Genomic DNA, 19,490 nt, shown 5'->3' on the forward strand with positions numbered 1-19,490 from the left:
CAAGCATTAAGTAGGCCTACATCTACATGCATTAAGTAAGCTACATCTACAAGCATTAAGTAAGTTACATCTACAAACAAGCATTAAGTAGGCCTACATCTCCAAGCATTAAGTAGGACTACATCTCCAAGCATTAAGTAGGCCTACATCTCCAAGCATTAAGTAGGCCTACATCTCCAAGCATTAAGTAGGACTACATCTCCAAGCATTAAGTAGCTCTACATCTCCAAGCATTAAGTAGGCCTACATCTCCAAGCATTAAGTAGCTCTACATCTACAAGCATTAAGTAGGCCTACATCTACATGCATTAAGTAGGCCTACATCTCCAAGCATTAAGTAGGCCTACATCTCCAAGCATTAAGTAAGCTACATCTACAAGCATTAAGTAGGCCTACATCTCCAAGCATTAAGTAGGCCTACATCTCCAAGCATTAAGTAGCCATACATCTACAAGCCTTAAGTAGGACTACATCTCCAAGCATTAAGTAGCTCTACATCTACAAGCCTTAAGTAGGCCTACATCTCCAAGCATTAAGTAGCTCTACATCTACAAGCCTTAAGTAGGCCTACATCTCCAAGCATTAAGTAGGCCTACATCTACAAGCCTTAAGTAGGCCTACATCTCCAAGCATTAAGTAGCCATACATCTACAAACAAGCATTAAGTAGTCCTACATCTACAAGCATTTAGTAGGCCTACATCTACATGCATTAAGTAGGCCTACAGCTACATGCATTAAGTAGGCCTACATCTACATGCATTAAGTAGACCTACATCTACATGCATTAAGTAGGCCTACATCTACATGCATTAAGTAGGCCTACATCTACATGCATTAAGTAGGCCTACATCTACATGCATTAAGTAGGCCTATATCTCCAAGCATTAACTAGTCCTACATCTACAAGCATTAAGTAGTCCTACATCCACAAGCATTAAGTAGGCCTACATAGCGGGTGAGGGCTCAGAAGCAGAACTCTCAGATGAGTTCCAGATAGCTGTTTGTACATGTCATCTGTTATCACATTAACTTCACATAACATGTGATCACATGAAAACATGTGCGTTTGGAAGACTTCACATGTGATGACATTTTAAATGAATATGGTTTTTCGTAAGGGATGCTACTACATTAAGACTAAGCATATCTACAACCTCAGAAAAAAGGTTTTCAAAATGGTTATTCGGCTGTACCCATAATAGGAGAACTCTTTGAATAACCCTTTTGGGTTCCATGTAAAAACCCTCTGTGGAAAGGGTTCTACATGGAACCAAAATGGTTCTACTTGGGTTCTCCTTTGTGGACAGCCCAAGAACCTTTTAAGGTTCCAGATAGTACCTTTTTTTCTAAGAGTGTACCGGTGGAAGTTATGGTAGCATTAAATAAATGATCCCCGTGCTTCTGAGGGCGGTTTATGAATGCATAAACCATGATAAGCTAAAGTGATGTGTGAATGAGGTGAGCGCAGTAAATTACGCGTTCCTTAAGTGTAGTAAAATGTAACCGTTTACTCGTCGGTAATTAGATAAACAATGTAATGATATCCGGACTTTATGGTTGCATTTCGCTTGGATGATTGACTTTTACCATGGAATGCCTTCCTGTTTGTGATGACGGCCTAATAGTAGCAATAATAAACTTTTTTTACAGTGTCCTGCTGGATCAAATTCTATTGATCCAGCAGGACACTGTAATACGACCAAAAAACGTTGTCGTAGTTCTATACTAGCTATAAACACGCAATAAACTCTCTCTCTCTCTCTCTCTCTCTCTCTCTCTCTCTCTCTCTCTCTCTCTCTCTCTCTCTCTCTATATATATATATATATATATAGCTTAACTATTCAATTCTAATATTACATAAGCTAACAGTAAGTATAACCGTTTTTGTTGCAGCCTAATAAATAAACAATTGTTCTTATTATTAATAATATTAGTATAAATCATTATTGTTAATGTAATCATCAATATTGTTATTTGCTTAACTATTATTTTATTGTTACATTAGTCTGTTGGTTTGATGGGGTTGAAATAGCCTAAACCTCCATGTTGAAATTGTTCGTTCATTTATTATGTTTATTATTATTTATTTTTATTTATTTTATTATATATATACATAAAAAGCATACCTGCCGTGTAATTTGATTTAACGGAATACCGAACATTCCGCCGCCACATGTAGGCCTAGGTCATGTCTATAAGGACCCCATCCTGGGTTATGAGGATTTGTGCAATCCAGGTCCATTGAATAGCTCTCGATTGAAAACCAACATTGATGACTTTAAATACGTATATTTTTGTCTTCTTCCATGCATTGAATTCTCGTGTCGCCTGTGGGTTCCTATTCTGATACTGCTGCGTTTCTCGCGGGTTAAAACTGAATGCCCTCGCGTAGGGAGGGCAGCTCGCCCCATTGATGGGAAGACATACTAAACACCCCTACCCGGTTACCATGGTGATTTGAATAGGAGAAGGGGGAAAAGTGCTCGGTTGTATTGTGCATTGGATTCCGTTTAGCCTACATGCACCATAATTCTGACAGTTTGTCCTGGAATACAATTTAACAGTAAATTAATAGAACACAATACAATAGAATAGAACAGATGGCAGTTTTTTTCAAGTTTAAGGCCTAACTTGAGTGCAAAAAATCGAACTTATGCAAAGCTCTGGCATGCAAGGGTACACTCTTACAAAAATGGGTTATTTGGGGTTCTATATAGAACCCTTTGGTTCTTTGGAGGAGAACGGGTTCTGCAGTGGCTTCAGAAAGCATTCACACCCGTGGCTTCTACATGTTGTTGTGTTACAAAGTGGGATTAAAATGGATTGAGTTGTGTGTTGTTTTTACTATCTACACAAAATACTCTGTAATGTCAAAGTGGAAGAAAAAATTCCAACATTTTATTTGAAATAAAACACTAATATATCTTGATTATATAAGTATTCAACCCCCTGAGTCAATAGACTACATATTATAATCACCTTTGGCAATGATTACAGCTATGAGTTTTTCTGGGTAAGTCTCTAAGAGCTTTGCACACCTGGATTGTACAATATTTGTACATTATTCTTACAATTTTTTTTATTTAAGCTCTGTCAAGTTGGTTGTTGATCATTGCTAGACAGCCATTTTCAAGTCTTGCCATACATTTTAAATCCGATTTAAGTCAGGAACATCCAATGTCGTCTTGGTAAGCCACAGTGTATATTTGGCCTTGTGTTTGGGGTAATATTCCTGTTGAATGGTGAATTGGTTTCCCAGTGTCTGATGGAAAGTAGACTGAACCAAGTTTTCCTCTAGGATTTTTCTTGTGCTAAGCTCTATTACGTTTAATTTTATCCTAAAAAACTCCCTAGTCCTTGCTGATGACAAGCATACCCATAACATGATGCAGCCACCACCATACTAGAAAATATGAAGAGTGGAACTCAGTGATGTGTTGTGTTGGATTTGCCCCAAACATAACGCTTTGTATTCAGGACAAAAAGTTAATATCTTTGTCACATTTTTTGCCATACTACTTTAGTGCCTTATCGCAAACAGTATGCATGTTTTGGAATAACTATTTTTATTCTGTACAGGCTTCCTTATTTTCACTCTGTCATTTATGTTAGTTTTGTGGAGTAACTGCAATGTTGTTGATCCATCCTCAGTTTTCTCCTATCACAGCCATTAAACTATGTAACCATTTTAAAATCACCATTGGCCTCATGGTGAAATCCCGGAGCTGTTTCCTTCAAAGTATAATTACTAACTGCACCATGCTCAAATGGATATTCAATGTCTGCCCCTGAACTTATTTAGGCTTGTGTTATTAGAATTTGAGCTTGTTCGTTAACTTGCCTAGCTAGCTAAACAGAAAAAGCTAGGCAACTTTAATTTGCCTATTTTACTAGCTAACCCTTTCAAATAAACATTATTTGTTATTATGGGATATGCCAAATACAGCTACAGACCCAACCTGACATTGGCAATTAGCTAATTGTTCATTTTATTTCAGTATAACTGTGGAGTCAATTAAGGGGACTATGTTTCATGAAGCCATTAGAAGGCTGTTGCTGACAGAGGAAGTAGTCTACTATATACATTTATAATAATTGTTGGTGATTCAATAGCCTAGTTAATCATTACATGACTTTTAACACACTATCTATGTTTTACTCAGACTGGCAGTAACTCTGAACTATCAGAGGCAGAGGATTTATTTTTCAGCTGCTGCTGACGACAACTGCATGTAAGTTGTTTTTCTACATCATAATAATTAGGCTATATGTCTGCATAGCGCTTTGTCTTCATTTTTTGAAGATTAACTCACGTATATTTCTGAAGATGAACTCATATTGTTGCTCTTTTTTTCTCTCTGGAACCCAGATTGTACTGGCAGTATGTAGCCCAGCAGCAAAGGATTTGGACCTGTGGCAGGAGTTGGACCTGTGGATGAAAGGCGGCCGGTTCAAATCCCGGGCTAGGCACTAGAAAAAAAAAATGGGCGCAATTGATCTGACAAATGGAGGGCTGCTGGGTTCACATCCTCAAACCATTCCTCTGTCGTTGGCATCATGCAGGGTTCTATATGGAAACATTTTGGTTCAGTGAAGAACCTCTAGAGTTCTGTAAAAATAACCCTGTAAAATAGAACCCTTTTTGTTCTATAAGGAACCTTTTTTTCTAAAACTGTATCCTTATAGCCTATGAAGGCTACACACAAATGTTCACTTTTTCTTTCTCCTCCCTCAACATTTTTGAATCAGATCCAAGAGAAATGTTCCGGGAAGGAAAACTTCAGTTTTGGCTGCAAATGTATTAGCCTGCACCTGGTTGGGTGCAATTTCTCTTCTTTCAATTCAAAGAAAGCTCCCTGTGTTGAGAGTTTCGGTTTCTAAGACTGGGAAAATCTTGTGGCTAGAAATATTAGAAAGGTTATGATTTAGCTTACTGTCACTCGCACACACTCTGGAAACATACTATTAAAATAACACTTCTCCCGGAGATTGAAAAAACTAAAGGACTCTACATGCTGGCTTACCTCGATCCTGTGTAAATGTAAATATTGCACCCTCACCCGCACTCGCCCGTGCGTCACGCCCAGTGGGTCCTGCTTCAGTACAAAAAAGAGAGGGCATTAAGATGCAAGTGGCGTACAGAACCCCTGGGTGTGTATCCAGAGCCGACCTTATACCCTTGACACAGCCCCCTCCGCTCGGCGCTATTAGACAGAGGAGGAACAAGGGCTTCTCTCTCTCCGTTAGAATGGGGTCATTTCGTTTGATTGTTTCTTGATTAGGCTAATTACAATTTTGTTATTGTGTTCTAAATGCTACAATACTAATATCATTAGGTAAATATTACGTTAAATATTAATAACAATGTAGGGTACGCTATGATAGCCTAATTGCAATGTCAATATTATATATTAGCCTATATTATCATCTAATCAATGAGTCTGTATTTTTTTTTCTTCAGAAAAGGGAACCTTACCTAGAGCACCCGAGGCAGCACAGCTCTCAAGACGTGTCAACCCCTCTTTGTGTATCGTCCAATCAACAGGAGTCCTGCTCTCTACTTCCGCTGGTAATTGGGGGGAGATGGAAAAGGCGTGCGCACGCATGGCACAGGGTAAACACTCGCTTCCAGAGATGAACGGGTAGAAGTGTCAGATGGAAGGAGAAAAAGAGTGAAGGAAGAAAATAGATAAAATCATTTATGTAGACCATTTGGAATTGTGTAGCTTCCAACACTTCAGATTCGAAGAGCAGAAGCGGAGAAGAGTGGTGTCTTTCCGACAAGCCTCCTTCGATACGGATCCTAGAAGAGAGCGTCCTTTTGTGGGAGTTTACTGAATATATACGTCCAGCAGAAAACCAAAACTTTTCATATTTTAATTCTTAAAAATAAAATAAAAATCCTACGGAATGCATAAAGATAATTTTCTATTCACCAATCGCTGCCTTTAAACTGGTGGAACGTGAATACATTTTCATAGGCCTACTAATAGATAAACAAAACATCAACTTTTATTTGCATTTTTGTTAATCTTTTCGATGGATTAGTTGGCATTTTTTTTATCTCCATTTTATGGCATAGTATAACATTCAACACGCTTTCTCAACATTTTTAAACATTTTTATTGGATTAGAGCACTCTGTTTGAGAAGATAAATTGATCCAACGAGGGAAGAGGGAGATCAATCACAGGCTTTATGGTTTGGGGAATGGCAACAGCCACCTCCAGTCCATACCTGGCCAGCAATAGGATCCTGTCCACCGGCTCCATCGTGCACTCAGACCGGGGGGTCGGTGACATGCAGCCGGGGAGCACCGCTGTCACCTCGGTGTCGGACGGATACAGAGGGGACTCTTCGGTGAAGATGGTGCAGAGTGACTTTATGCAGGGCGCTATTGCGACGAGCAACGGGGGACACATGTTAAGCCATGCCCACCAGTGGGTGACATCCCTGCCACACGCCGCCGCTGCAGCAGCCGCAGTGGCAGCTGCCGAAGCCGGTTCTCCCTGGTCTCCCGGCCCGGTGGGAATGAGAGACAGCCCGCAGCTGCAGGACGTGAAGAGAAACTCCGGCAGAGAGGACCTGCACTCGGGCTCCGCTCTACACCACAGGTCTTCGCATCTGGGCTCCCACCAGGCACACCCAGGAGCCTGGGGAGGCACCTCAGCCGCTCACATATCCAGCATCTCCGAAGGACAGCAGCAGCAACAGTCGCTGATTTACTCCCAGCCCGGGGGATTCACGGTTAACGGGATGCTCAGCTCACCGGGTAGTAGAAGCCTAATGCACCCGGGGATGGTGAGGGGGGAATCCCCTGATCTCGACCACGGCAGCCACCATCATCACCATCACCACCACCACCACCAGCATCCACATCATCCGCAGCACCACGTCGGGGTGAACCATGACGCTCAGTCCGACGAGGATACGCCAACCTCGGACGACCTAGAGCACTTCGCTAAACAGTTCAAACAGCGCAGGATCAAACTGGGCTTTACACAAGCGGACGTGGGATTGGCGCTGGGCACCCTGTACGGAAACGTCTTCTCACAGACCACGATATGCAGGTTCGAGGCCCTGCAGCTGAGCTTCAAGAACATGTGCAAGCTGAAGCCGCTGCTCAACAAATGGCTGGAGGAAGCTGATTCGACCACCGGTAGCCCTACCAGCATCGATAAGATCGCGGCGCAGGGCAGGAAGAGGAAAAAGCGCACGTCCATCGAGGTGAGCGTCAAAGGAGCTTTGGAGAGCCACTTTCTCAAAAGCCCCAAACCAGCAGCCCAGGAGATCACCTCTCTGGCGGACAGTCTGCAGCTGGAGAAGGAGGTGGTCCGGGTCTGGTTCTGCAACCGCAGGCAGAAGGAGAAGAGGATGACGCCACCGGGGCTGCCACACAGCCCGGAGGACGAGTACTCTCAGGTCGACAACATGAGCGCAGGCACACCGTCACCTTCCATGGACTGCAAGCGAATGTTCAGCGATACGTGAGAAATAAACAGAACACCGAACAATAATATTTTGGAGGGCTGAAATAAGACACTGTCAGAGCTGAGAAAATACTAGCAAGATAAATGATATTTTACGTGTGCCAAGCGGGAACAGTTACTTTTAGGCCTACATGAAACAATGAAACAAAACAAAAATCTTACCCATCCACATTACTCCATCCTGACCTGACTGGTATTTTCTCTTAGGAAAGTTAGAAATTAAAACATGCGATATTAGGCAACACATTGTCGAATGGACAATCTTAATCCGTTTTTAGCCTGTTATATATTACAATAAAATGTGTGTGTGTGTGTGTGTGTGTTTCACAAACTACATCTTTCCTTTTTATTTTATTTTGAACCAAAATTATTGTTTCAGTTCTCTGCCCCATCTTTGGCCCCATGTGAAAGACAACGATACGCTTTAACATCTCCCCATGATCGCCCTTGTTATTTTGTAATATTTCATATTGTGTGGCCCTATTTTAGAACAAACTAAATCAACGACTCTTTGCAGCACTAATTGTTATTGGAAATGATCCCTTCTGCAGTTGAAGGGGGTCGCATTACATTCCCACTTATATGCTTTTGTTTTGTTTTTACAAACAAGTTATGATAGAATATTTTTAAGAATCTGAATCTTTTTCACCATGCTGACCTTCTGTTCTAATGCTACCATATAATTCATGTACTATAATGAGCAATACTTTATTTACCCCCAACTTTGCATTATGTGGTATTGCTAACTTAACCCTTTTATTCAAGTTTGTTATGATTAGACTGTTATTGCAGTGATGATGATGATAGGCCTATGCCTGCCTACATGTTATGTTCAAAGGAGCACGAATTCCCAAAAGCTGACGTCATTGTTGTTTGTTATAGCCTTGTATACTTCTATGTGATGATTTTGACAGTAGCCTAATATATTTTAAATGGTTATTTCATGAAGGATTATTGAGAACAATAAATTTGTCATAACGGATACCATTGTGTTTTCAATGTCAGCACACCAAAAGTACTATAGGCCAACTTTGAAGATCTGATGTGCAAAACATTCGACAAAGGCCTAATCGAGACCCTGTCTTGTAGGGCGGGCGGTGCTGCTCATCCTGACCTACTGATGTGAAAAGAAAACTTGCCACCCAACATACCAACTTCAAAAAGTTCAACTTCATTGAATTAATCCTCTATAGGATATACATGCAGGGGAGCGCAAAAAGGACGTTTATGAAAAAAAATACAAACTTTGGAGTATGTTTTGGTCTAATAGCCTAGTGAAATTATGTTAGTGTATTCCTGCTTTTCAGGATATGCTCTTTTAATGCAATGTACTGTAAATGCAGTTTACATTTTATTATTTAACTAATGATGCGTTCGTTTTTTATTAGGCTATTCGACGTTGTTGATCTGTTTTGTGTTTAATGACTAGGCCTATTCATTCGCCTATAGTTTTTGCTGACCAAAACGAAAAAAAAAAACAATAGGCCAAATTGTTTGTTGTCTTTATTTGTCCTGTCGGTTGTGTAAAGAAACACCCGAATAGCGGCCTGAAAAATCTTGAGGTATAGGACAAACCAAGCCTGATTGCTTTTGGTCACATTGCTATGCCTATAGGCTGTTACAGGCCTAATGAATTAACAATAATGATAGCTATGGTGCCCGTGGACTGTTTGGGATCTCTGTAAATATACGATTTGTACTAGTTTTGAGAAGTTCAAACTTGTTTCTTGGCGTGGGAAAAAACACACCATCCACCTGTGAAAGATTCACATTTCGCGGATGATCATACCACAGCGGGTATATATATATATATTTTACCATTATCTAACTAGGCAAGTCAGTTAACAACAAATTCTTTTTTTTCAATGACGGCCTAGGAACGGTGGGTTAACTGCCTTGTTCAGGGGCAAAACGATCGCTTTTTACCTTGTCAGCTCGGTGATTCGATCTCGCATCCTTTCGGTTACAAGTTCAACACTCTAACCACCAGGCCGTCCCAAAGTTGCTAAGCAGCTCGCTTCAAACCTTGGTAAAAAGCATCCACTTCCCTATCTTCCTCAATGAATTAAAACTGACATGTTAGACGTTTATAATAGGCCTACTTATTTGAGTAGGTTTACACGCTGTCATGAGACATGGAAAAGTGCTTATTTTAGGCTACACAAATAGAATAGGCCTAGGCCTATTCCAGAAGAGAACAAAATATTCTAGATCAGAAAAAAATCAGAATAGCAATTTGCATAAACATAATTTAAAGATTATATATATACAGTACTAGTCAAAAGTTTGGACACACCTACTCATTTCAGGGTTTTTCTTTATTTTTACTATTTTCGACAATGTAGAATAATAGTGAAGAAATCAAAATGATTAAATAACACATATGGAATAATGTAGTAACCAGAAAAGTGTTAAATAAATTCGATTTTGGAGTTTAGATTATTCAAAGTAGCCACCAATGCCTTGATGACGGCTTTGCACACTCTCATTCTCTCAAATCAAATCAGATGTTTTTGGTCACAAACACATATTTAGCAGATGTTATTACGGATGTAGCGAAATGCTTGCGTTCCAAGCTCCAATACACATTAATATTAAAGTAAAATAATGGAATTCAGAAATATATAAAATTACATGGAGTAATGTTGGAGTGGCATTGCCTAAAATACAGTAGAACAGAATACAGTATATACATATGAGATGAGTAAAGCAGTATGAAAACATTATTTAAACATTATTCAAGTGACTGGTGTTCCATTATTAAAGGGGACAGTGATTCCAAGTCTATGTATATACAGTTGAAGTCAGTAGTTTACATACACCTTAGCCAAATACATTTAAACTAAGTTTTTCACAATTCCTGACATTTAATCCAAGTAGAAATTCCCTGTTTTAGGTCAGTTAGGATCACCACTTTATTTAAAACATGTGAAATGTCAGAATAATAGTAAAGAGAATGATTTATTTCAGCTTTTATTTCTATCATCACATTCCCAGTGGTTCAGAAGTTTACATACATGCTACCAAATTAGTATTTGGTAGCATTGCCTTTAAATTGTTTAACTTGGGTCGAACGTTTCGGGTAGCCTTCCACCAGCTTCCCACAATAAGTTGGGTGAGAGCTGGTGTAACTGAGTCAGGTTTTCAGGCCTCCTTGCTCGTACACGCTTTTTCAGTTCTACCCACAAATCTTCGATAGGATTGAGGTCAGGGCTTTGTGATTGCCACTCCAATACCTTGACTTTGTTGTCCTTAAGCCATTTTGTCACAACTTTTGAAGTATGCTTTGGGTCATTGTCCATTTGGAAGACCCATTTGCGACCAAAGTGACTTAAGTTTTGAGATTTAGCTTCAATATATCCACATAATTTTCCGTTCTCATGATGCCATCTATTTTCTGAAGTGCACCAGTACATCCTGAAGCAAACGGTTGTGATGGTTTTCTTCAGCTTGCAAGCCTCCCCCTTTTCCCTCCAAACACAACGATGGTCATTATGGCCAAACAGTTCTATTTTTGTTTCATCAGAACAGAGGAAATGTATTAAAAAAGTACGATCTTTGTCCCAATGTGCAGTTGCAAACCGTAGTCTGGCTTTTTTTATGGCGGTTTTGGAGCAGTGGCTTCTTCCTTGCTGAGCAGCCTTTCAGGTTATGTCGATATAGGACTCGTTTTGCTGTGGATGTAGATACTTTTGTACCTATTTCCTCCAGCATCTTCAAAGGGTCCTTTGCTGTTGTTCTGGGATTGATTTTCACTTTTTGCACCAAAGTACGGTAATCTCTTGGAGACAGAACATGTCTCCTTCCTGATAGGTATAGCGGCTGCATGGTCACATGGTGTTTATACATGTGTACTATCGTTTGTACAGATGACCGTGGTACCTTCAGGCGTTTAGAAATAGTTCCCAAGAATGAACCATTCTTGTGGAGGTCTACATTGTTTTTCTGAAGTCTTGGCTGATTTCTTTTGATTTTCCCATGATGTCAAGCAAAGAGGCACTGGGTTTGAAGGTAGGCCTTGAAATACATCCACAGGTACACCTCCAATTGACTTAAATGATGTCAATTAGCCTATCAGAAGCTTATAAAGCCATTACATGATTTTCTGGAATTTTCCAAGCTGTTTAAAGGCACAGTCAACTTACTGTATGTAAACTTCTGACCCACTGGAATTGTGATACAGTGAATTGTAAGTGAAATAATCTGTCTGTAAACATTTGTTGGAACAATTACTTGTGTCATGCACAAAGTAGATGTCCTAACCGACTTGCCAAAACTATAGTTTGTTAACAAGAAATTTGTGGAGTGGTTGAAAAGCAAGTTTTAATGACTCCAACCTAAGTGTATGTAAACTTACGACTTCAACTGTACATGTAGGGCAACAGCCTCTAAGGTGCAGAGTTGGTAACCACATGTAGGCCATTTAACAGTCTGATGACCTTAAGATAGAAGCTGTTTATCAGTCCCAGCTCTGATGCACCTGTACTGACCACACCTCCTGGATGATAGCAGGGTGAACAGGCTGTGGCTCAGGTGGTTGATGTCCTCTTTGGACTTCCTGTGACATCAGGTGCTGTAGATGTCCTGAAGAGCAATTAGCTTGCCCATTCCACCTTCTCCACTGCGGTCCCGTCGATGTGGAGAGGGGCGTGCTCCCTCTGCTGTTTCTAAAAGTATACGATCAGCTCATTTGATGTTGAGTGAGAGGCTATTTTCCTGGCACAACTCTCCCAGGGCCCTCACCTCCCTGAAGGCTATCTCGTCATTGTTGGAAATCTGGCCTACTACTGTTGTGTTGTCTGCAAACTTGATGATTGAGTTGGAGGAGTGCGTGGCCACGCAGTCATGGGTGAACAGCGAGAACAGGAGGGAACTGAGCACGCACCATTGTGGGGCCCCTGTGTTGAGGATCAGCGAAGTGGAGGTGTTGTTTTATACCTTCACCATCTGGGGGCGGTCCGTCAGGAAGTCCACGACCCAGTTGCACAGGGCGGGGTTCAGACCCAGAGCTCCAAGCTTATTGATGAGCTTGGAGGGTCTTATCGTGTTTAATGCTGAGCTATAGTCAATGAACAGAATTCTTACATAGGTATTCCTCTTGTCCAGATGGGATAGGGCAGTGTGCAGTGCGATGGCGATTACATTGTCTGTGGATCTTTTGGGGCGGTATGCAAATTGAACAGGGTCTAAGGTGTCAGATAAGGTGATATGATCCTTAACCAGCCTCTCAAAGTACTTCATCATGACAGAAGGGAATGCTATGGGGCGACAGTCATTTACTTCAATTACCTTTGCTTTCTTGGGTACAGGAACAATGGTGGACATCTTGAAGCAAGTGAGGACAGCAGACTGGGATAGGGAGAGTTTGAATATGTCCGTAAAACACTCCAACACTCCAGCCAGCTGGTCTGCGCATGCTCTGTTGACGCAGCTAGAGATGTCATCTGGGCTGGAAGCCTTGCAAGGGTTAACACGCTGAAATGTCTTACTCACGTCTGTCACGGAGAAGGAGAGCCCACAGGCCTTGGTAGCAGGCCACGTCGGTGGCACTGTGTTATCCTTAAAGTGGGCAAAGAAGGTGTTTAGCTTGTCCGGAAGCAAGACGTTGGTGTCCGCGACGTGTCTGGTTTTCCCTTTGTGGTCAGTGATTGTCTGTAGGCCCTGCCACATACGTCTCGTGTCTGAGCTGTTGAATCGAGACCACTTTCTCTTTGTACTGACATTTTGCCTGTTTGATTGCTTTACGAAGGGAATAACTACACCGTTTGTGTTCGTCCATATTCCCGGTCATCTTACCATGGTTAAATGCAGTGGTTCGCGCCTTCAGTTTTCGCACGAATGCTGCCATCTATCCACAGTTTCTGGTTTGGGTAGGTTCTAATAATCACAGTGGGTATAACATCTCCTATACACTTCCTGATGAACTCAGTCACCGTGTCTGTGTATTCGTCAATGTTATTATCAGAGGCTACCCGGAACATATCCCAGTCCTCGTGATCAAAACATTCTTGAAGCATGGATTCCGATTGGTCAGACCAGCATTGAATAAACCTTAGCACGGGTACTTCCTGTTTGAGTTTCTGCCTACAGGAAGGAAGGAGCAAAATGAGTCGTGTTCAGATTGAGGGTGGGGTAGGGCCTTGTAGGCATTTCGTTGAGTAGCAGTGGTCCAAAGTTTTACTAGCGCCAATATTACAGTCAATGTGTTTGTAGAACTTCGGTAGCGTTTTCCTCAAATTTGCTTTGTTTTAAAACCATCACTTACAATAAATGTGGCCTCAGGATATGTGGTTTCCAGTTTGCATACAGTCCAGTGTAGTTCTTTGAGGGCCGTTCGTGGTATAGGCTTGAGAGGAAATATACATGGCTGTGACTATAACTGCAGAGAATTCTCTTGGGAGGTAATATGGTCGGCAATTGATTGTGAGGTATTCTAGGTCAGGTGAACACAAGGACTTGAATTTCTGTATGTTATCATAATCACACCATGAGTGTTTAATCATGAAACATGCACACCCACCTTTTTTCTTCTCGGAGAGTTCTTTATTCCTGTCTGTGTCATGTGCTGAGAACCCAGATGGCTGAATATCCCGAGAGAGCCATGTATCCATGAAACAGAATATGTTACAATCCATGATGTCTCCCTGGAAGTAGATCCTTGCCCTGAGCTCATCTACTCTATTATCCAGAGACTGAAAATTAGCGAGTAATATACTTGGAAGCAGTGGATGGTGTGCATGCCTCCTGAGTCGGACTAGAAGTCCACTCCACAAGTCCATATTGAAGTAGCATCTCAAGACATCGGTCAGGAAGTTAAAGCTTGGTCACAAATGGATCTTCCAAATGGACAATGACCCGAAGCATACTTCCAAAGTTGTGGCAAAGTGGCTTAAGGACAACAAAGTCAAGGTATTGGAGTGGCCATCACAAAGCCCTGACCTCAAGCCTATAAATAATTTGTTGGGCAGATCTGAAAAAGCGTGTGCGAGCAAAGAGGCCTACAAACCTGACTCAGTTACACCAGCTCTGTCAGGAGGAATGGGCCAAAATTCACCCAATATACTGGAATTGTGATACAGTGAATTATAAGTGAATAAGTGAAATAATCTATTTGTAAACAATTGTTGGAAAAATTACTTGTGTCATGCACAAAGTAGATGTCCTGATCGACTTGCCAAAACTATAGTTTGTTAATAACAAGAAATTTGCGGAGTGGCTGAAAAACGAGTTTGAATGACTCCAACCTATGTGTTTGTAAACTTTCGAATTCAAACTGTATATACAGTATGTTGTTTTTTTCCCGCACATGAATCTGAAATGATTATTCTTGTTCAGAAGTTGTTTTAGTTTCATCATTTAAATGTAAAACATTTTGGAAGCCTGTGTAATGGCTGTTGGAAGGAGAGGACCAAGGTGCAGCGTGGTATACAGTGCCTTGCGAAAGTATTCGGCCCCCTTGAACTTTGCGACCTTTTGCCACATTTCAGGCTTCAAACATAAAGATATAAAACTGTATTTTTGTGTGAAGAATCAACAACAAGTGGGACACAATCATGAAGTGGAACGACATTTATTGGATATTTCAAACTTTTTTAACAAATCAAAAACGGAAAAATTGGGCGTGCAAAATTATTCAGCCCCCTTAAGTTAATACTTTGTAGCGCCACCTTTTGCTGCGATTACAGCTGTAAGTCGCTTGGGGTATGTCTCTATCAGTTTTGCACATCGAGAGACTGAAATTTTTTCCCATTCCTCCTTGCAAAACAGCTCGAGCTCAGTGAGGTTGGATGGAGAGTATTTGTGAACAGCAGTTTTCAGTTCTTTCCACAGATTCTCGATTGGATTCAGGTCTGGACTTTGACTTGGCCATTCTAACACCTGGATATGTTTATTTTTGAACCATTCCATTGTAGATTTTGCTTTATGTTTTGGATCATTGTCTTGTTGGAAGACAAATCTCCGTCCCAGTCTCAGGTCTTTTGCAGACCATCAGGTTTTCTTCCAGAATGGTCCTGTATTTGGCTCCATCCATCTTCCCATCAATTTTAACCATCTTCCCTGTCCCTGCTGAAGAAAAGCAGGCCCAAACCATGATGATGCCACCACCATGTTTGACAGTGGGGATGGTGTGTTCAAGGTGTTGCGTTTACGCCAACATAACGTTTTGCATTGTTGCCAAAAAGTTCAATTTTGGTTTCATCTGACCAGAGCACCTTCTTCCACATGTTTGGTGTGTCTCCCAGGTGGCTTGTGGCAAACTTTAAACAACACTTTTTATGGATATCTTTAAGAAATGGCTTTCTTCTTGCCACTCTTCCATAAAGGCCAGATTTGTGTAATATACGACTGATTGTTGTCCTATGGACAGAGTCTCCCACCTCAGCTGTAGATCTCTGCAGTTCATCCAGAGTGATCATGGGCCTCTTGGCTGCATCTCTGATCAGTCTTCTCCTTGTATGAGCTGAAAGTTTAGAGGGACGGCCAGGTCTTGGTAGATTTGCAGTGGTCTGATACTCCTTCCATTTCAATATTATCGCTTGCACAGTGCTCCTTGGGACGTTTAAAGCTTGGGAAATCTTTTTGTATCCAAATCCGGCTTTAAACTTCTTCACAACAGTATCTCGGACCTGCCTGGTGTGTTCCTTGTTCTTCATGATGCTCTCTGCGCTTTTAACGGACCTCTGAGACTATCACAGTGCAGGTGCATTTATACGGAGACTTGATTACACACAGGTGGATTGTATTTATCATCATTAGTCATTTAGGTCAACATTGGATCATTCAGAGATCCTCACTGAACTTCTGGAGAGAGTTTGCTGCACTGAAAGTAAAGGGGCTGAATAATTTTGCACGCCCAATTTTTCCGTTTTTGATTTGTTAAAAACGTTTGAAATATCCAATAAATGTCGTTCCACTTCATGATTGTGTCCCACTTGTTGTTGATTCTTCACAAAAAAAATACAGTTTTATATCTTTATGTTTGAAGCCTGAAATGTGGCAAAAGGTCGCAAAGTTCAAGGGGGCCGAATACTTTTGCAAGGCACTGTATGTCCATATTTATTTAATGAACACTGAAATCACAAAAATAACAAAGCGAACGACCGAAACAATTCTGTCTGGTGCAGACACACAACAGAAAACAACTACCCATAACTCAAGGGTGAAACCAGGCTGCCTAAGTATGGTTCTCAATCAGAGACAATGATTGACAGCTGCCTCTGATTGGGAACCATACCAGGCCAAACACATAGAAATACAAACATAGAACAAAACATAGAATGCCCACCCCAACTCACGCCCTGACCAACCTAACATAGAGACATAAAAAAGGAACTAAGGATGTGACTGTACCCAACCCCTCCAAAGGTGCGGACTCCGGCTGCAAAACCTAAACCCATAGGGGAGGGTTTGGGTGGGCATCTGTCCGCGGTGGCGGCTCTGGCGCGGGACGTGGACCCCACTCCACCGTAGTCTGGGCCCACTTAGGTGGCGCCTTTGGAGGGCGACTCTGGCAGCGCCGGAGTGAAGGGCGGCTCTGGCAGCTCCTGACTGACAGGCGGCTCTGGCAGCTCCTGACTGACGGGCGGCTCTGGCAGCTCCTGACTGACGGGCGGCTCTGGCAGCTCCTGACTGACGGGCGGCTCTGGCAGCTCCTGACTGATGGGCGGCACTGGCGGCTCCGGACAGGAGGGTGGCTCTGGAAGCGTTGGACAGGAGGGAGACTCTGGAAGCGCTGGACAGGCGGGAGCACCTGGAGGGAGGAGACGGAGAGATAGCCTGGTGCGTGGGGCTGCCACAGTAGGCCTGGTGCGTGGAGGAGGCACCGGATGGACTGGGCCATGGAGGCGCACTGGAGGTCTCGAGCACCGAGCCTGCACAACCTGTCCTGGCTGGACAGGTAGCCCGGCAAGTGCGGCGGGGTGGAACAGAACGCACTGGGCTGTGCTGGCAAACCGGGGACACCGTGCGTAGGGCTGGTGCCATATAACCCGGGCCGAGGAGACGCCCTGGAGACCAGATGCGCTGAGCCGGCTTCATTCCTCCTGGCTCAATGCCCACTCTAGCCCGGCCAATATGGGGAGCAGCGATGTAGCGCACCGGGCTTTGCGTGCGCACTGGGGACACCGTGCGCTTCCCCGCATAACACAGTGCCTGCCCAGTCAACCTCTCTCCACGGTAAGCACAGGTCTCCTACCTGCCTCCCCCAAGACGTTTTTGGGGCTGCCTCTCGTCCCTGTTGCTCTGCTGTGCTAACTCCTCATAATGCCGCCGCTCGGCTTTAGCTGCCTCCAGCTCTTCCCTGGGGCGGCGATATTCCCCAGCCTGTGCCCAGGGTCCCTTACCGTCCAAAATCTCCTCCCATGTCCATTCCTCCAGATAGTTCTTCTCCTCCTTCTCAAGCTGCTCGGTCCTTTTGTGGTGGGTAGTTCTGTAATGGCTGTTGGCTGCCTAAGTATGGTTCTCAATCAGAGACAACGATTGACAGCTGCCTCTGATTGGGAACCATACCAGGCCAAACACATAGAAATACAAACATAGAACAAAACATAGAATGCCCACCCCAACTCACGCCCTGACCGACCTAACATAGAGACATAAAAAAAGGAACTAAGGTCAGGACGTGACAGCCTGAAATTGTGATATGCTAATTCGTTACTGTATGCTTAAATAGGCTAATTGTAACAATGTTTTTAAATTTCTCTTAATAGTTGCTAGGCTTTCTTGGATTGGGAACATTGGTTTTATACATTCCGTTTATGTTAAGACTGTCAATAAAATAGACAAAATGGCCTATTCAATAAAAGTTTACATTATGAGTTGGACTACAACCATTATTATTTTGTTATAGCCTATAGCCCATTGATCGATTATTGTGAATTTGTATTAGGCTAAGTAAGGTCTCTGATTTAGCCCAGTCCTGAGTTCAATAACCCACTGTATTGTAGGCTATGCTGTACTTAAAAAATAGCCTATATATTTTAGTTGGTCTAATAGTGAGAATGCTAAGCCTAGTTAGTCTTTGAGACTATAGTCATATAAGCACAGCCGAGGCTACATCCCATTCGCGTAGGAAGGTCCCCCATGACACAAGTCAGTATTTGACGTCCATCCATGTCTGGTCGGGAGGTGGAAAACGGACACTAGGGGGAAAACGTGAGCACTGACAGGGATGGTTGTTGGGCATATTTTTGTTTTAAGGCTATCCTAAACCTTAACCCTTACCTTAACCATTCAGAGTTAATGCCTAACTTTAAGAATCCTGAGTTAATGCCTAAACTTAATCCTAACCTTAAGAATTCAAAGTTAATGCCTAAACTTAACCCTAACCTTTAAAAAATCTAAATTAATCCCTAAATTGAACCTTAAACACATCGAAATTTTACGTTTGGAACAACTTAAAAATGTGACGTTTAAGAAACATGGGTGAACGTCTAATTCTGACGTGAGACTGTGAGAGCTGGTTGATTTGCAATGGACAAACCTATGAGCGTTTTAGAATGTTTATTGACTACTGTCATTTATCGGTTTCATCCCGTATGTTTGTTTGCGTGTAGTTATCGCTCACTCTTGACACGTGCGCGTCACAGTTCCATGACTCGTGGCCAGCGGAGGTCGGCTATCCCAGCTGTCTGCTCCCCTTGGCAGCGGTTGTCTAGGGGTGACAGCGTGTCAGAGCCATCTCTTAGTGGTAGGAGCAGTTGAGAAGGAAGAGGATCTGTCAGATGATGGGTTTGGCAGTTAGGAGGACAGTCGACATCTCCCACACCCTCCCTCTGGTAAACACACACAAACACACTATATCTCAACTGTCATTTAGGAGAGAGAAAATGAAGATAAGTGTATGAAAGGTCTACTGTTGCAGTAGCTGTCAGTCTAACCTGTGGACCTGACTGAGGAAAATGGCCCAGGGCACAGGGTTTAATAAGTTATCTCCAGTAGGTACACCGGTACTCACAGTTACCTATTGTTACCCCAGGGCCTTCAATGGGACACGTAG

At 42.5% G+C, this 19,490-nt stretch overlaps 1 pseudogene across 1 annotated transcript; it reads left to right on the forward strand.

Annotated features, from left to right (window-relative positions):
• Window positions 1-4,160: 4,160 nt before the first annotated feature.
• Window positions 4,161-8,474, forward strand: LOC110520540 (POU domain, class 3, transcription factor 3-A pseudogene; annotated as a pseudogene). The gene is made up of 2 exons (XR_016494987.1): window positions 4,161-4,235; window positions 4,373-8,474. The product of XR_016494987.1 is annotated as a POU domain, class 3, transcription factor 3-A pseudogene (transcript).
• Window positions 8,475-19,490: the final 11,016 nt, after the last annotated feature.

The sequence above is a fragment of the Oncorhynchus mykiss genome, chromosome 3, assembly GCF_057628025.1.
Source record: "Oncorhynchus mykiss isolate SJ-2025 chromosome 3, ASM5762802v1, whole genome shotgun sequence".
NCBI classification, from domain to species: domain Eukaryota; kingdom Metazoa; phylum Chordata; class Actinopteri; order Salmoniformes; family Salmonidae; genus Oncorhynchus; species Oncorhynchus mykiss.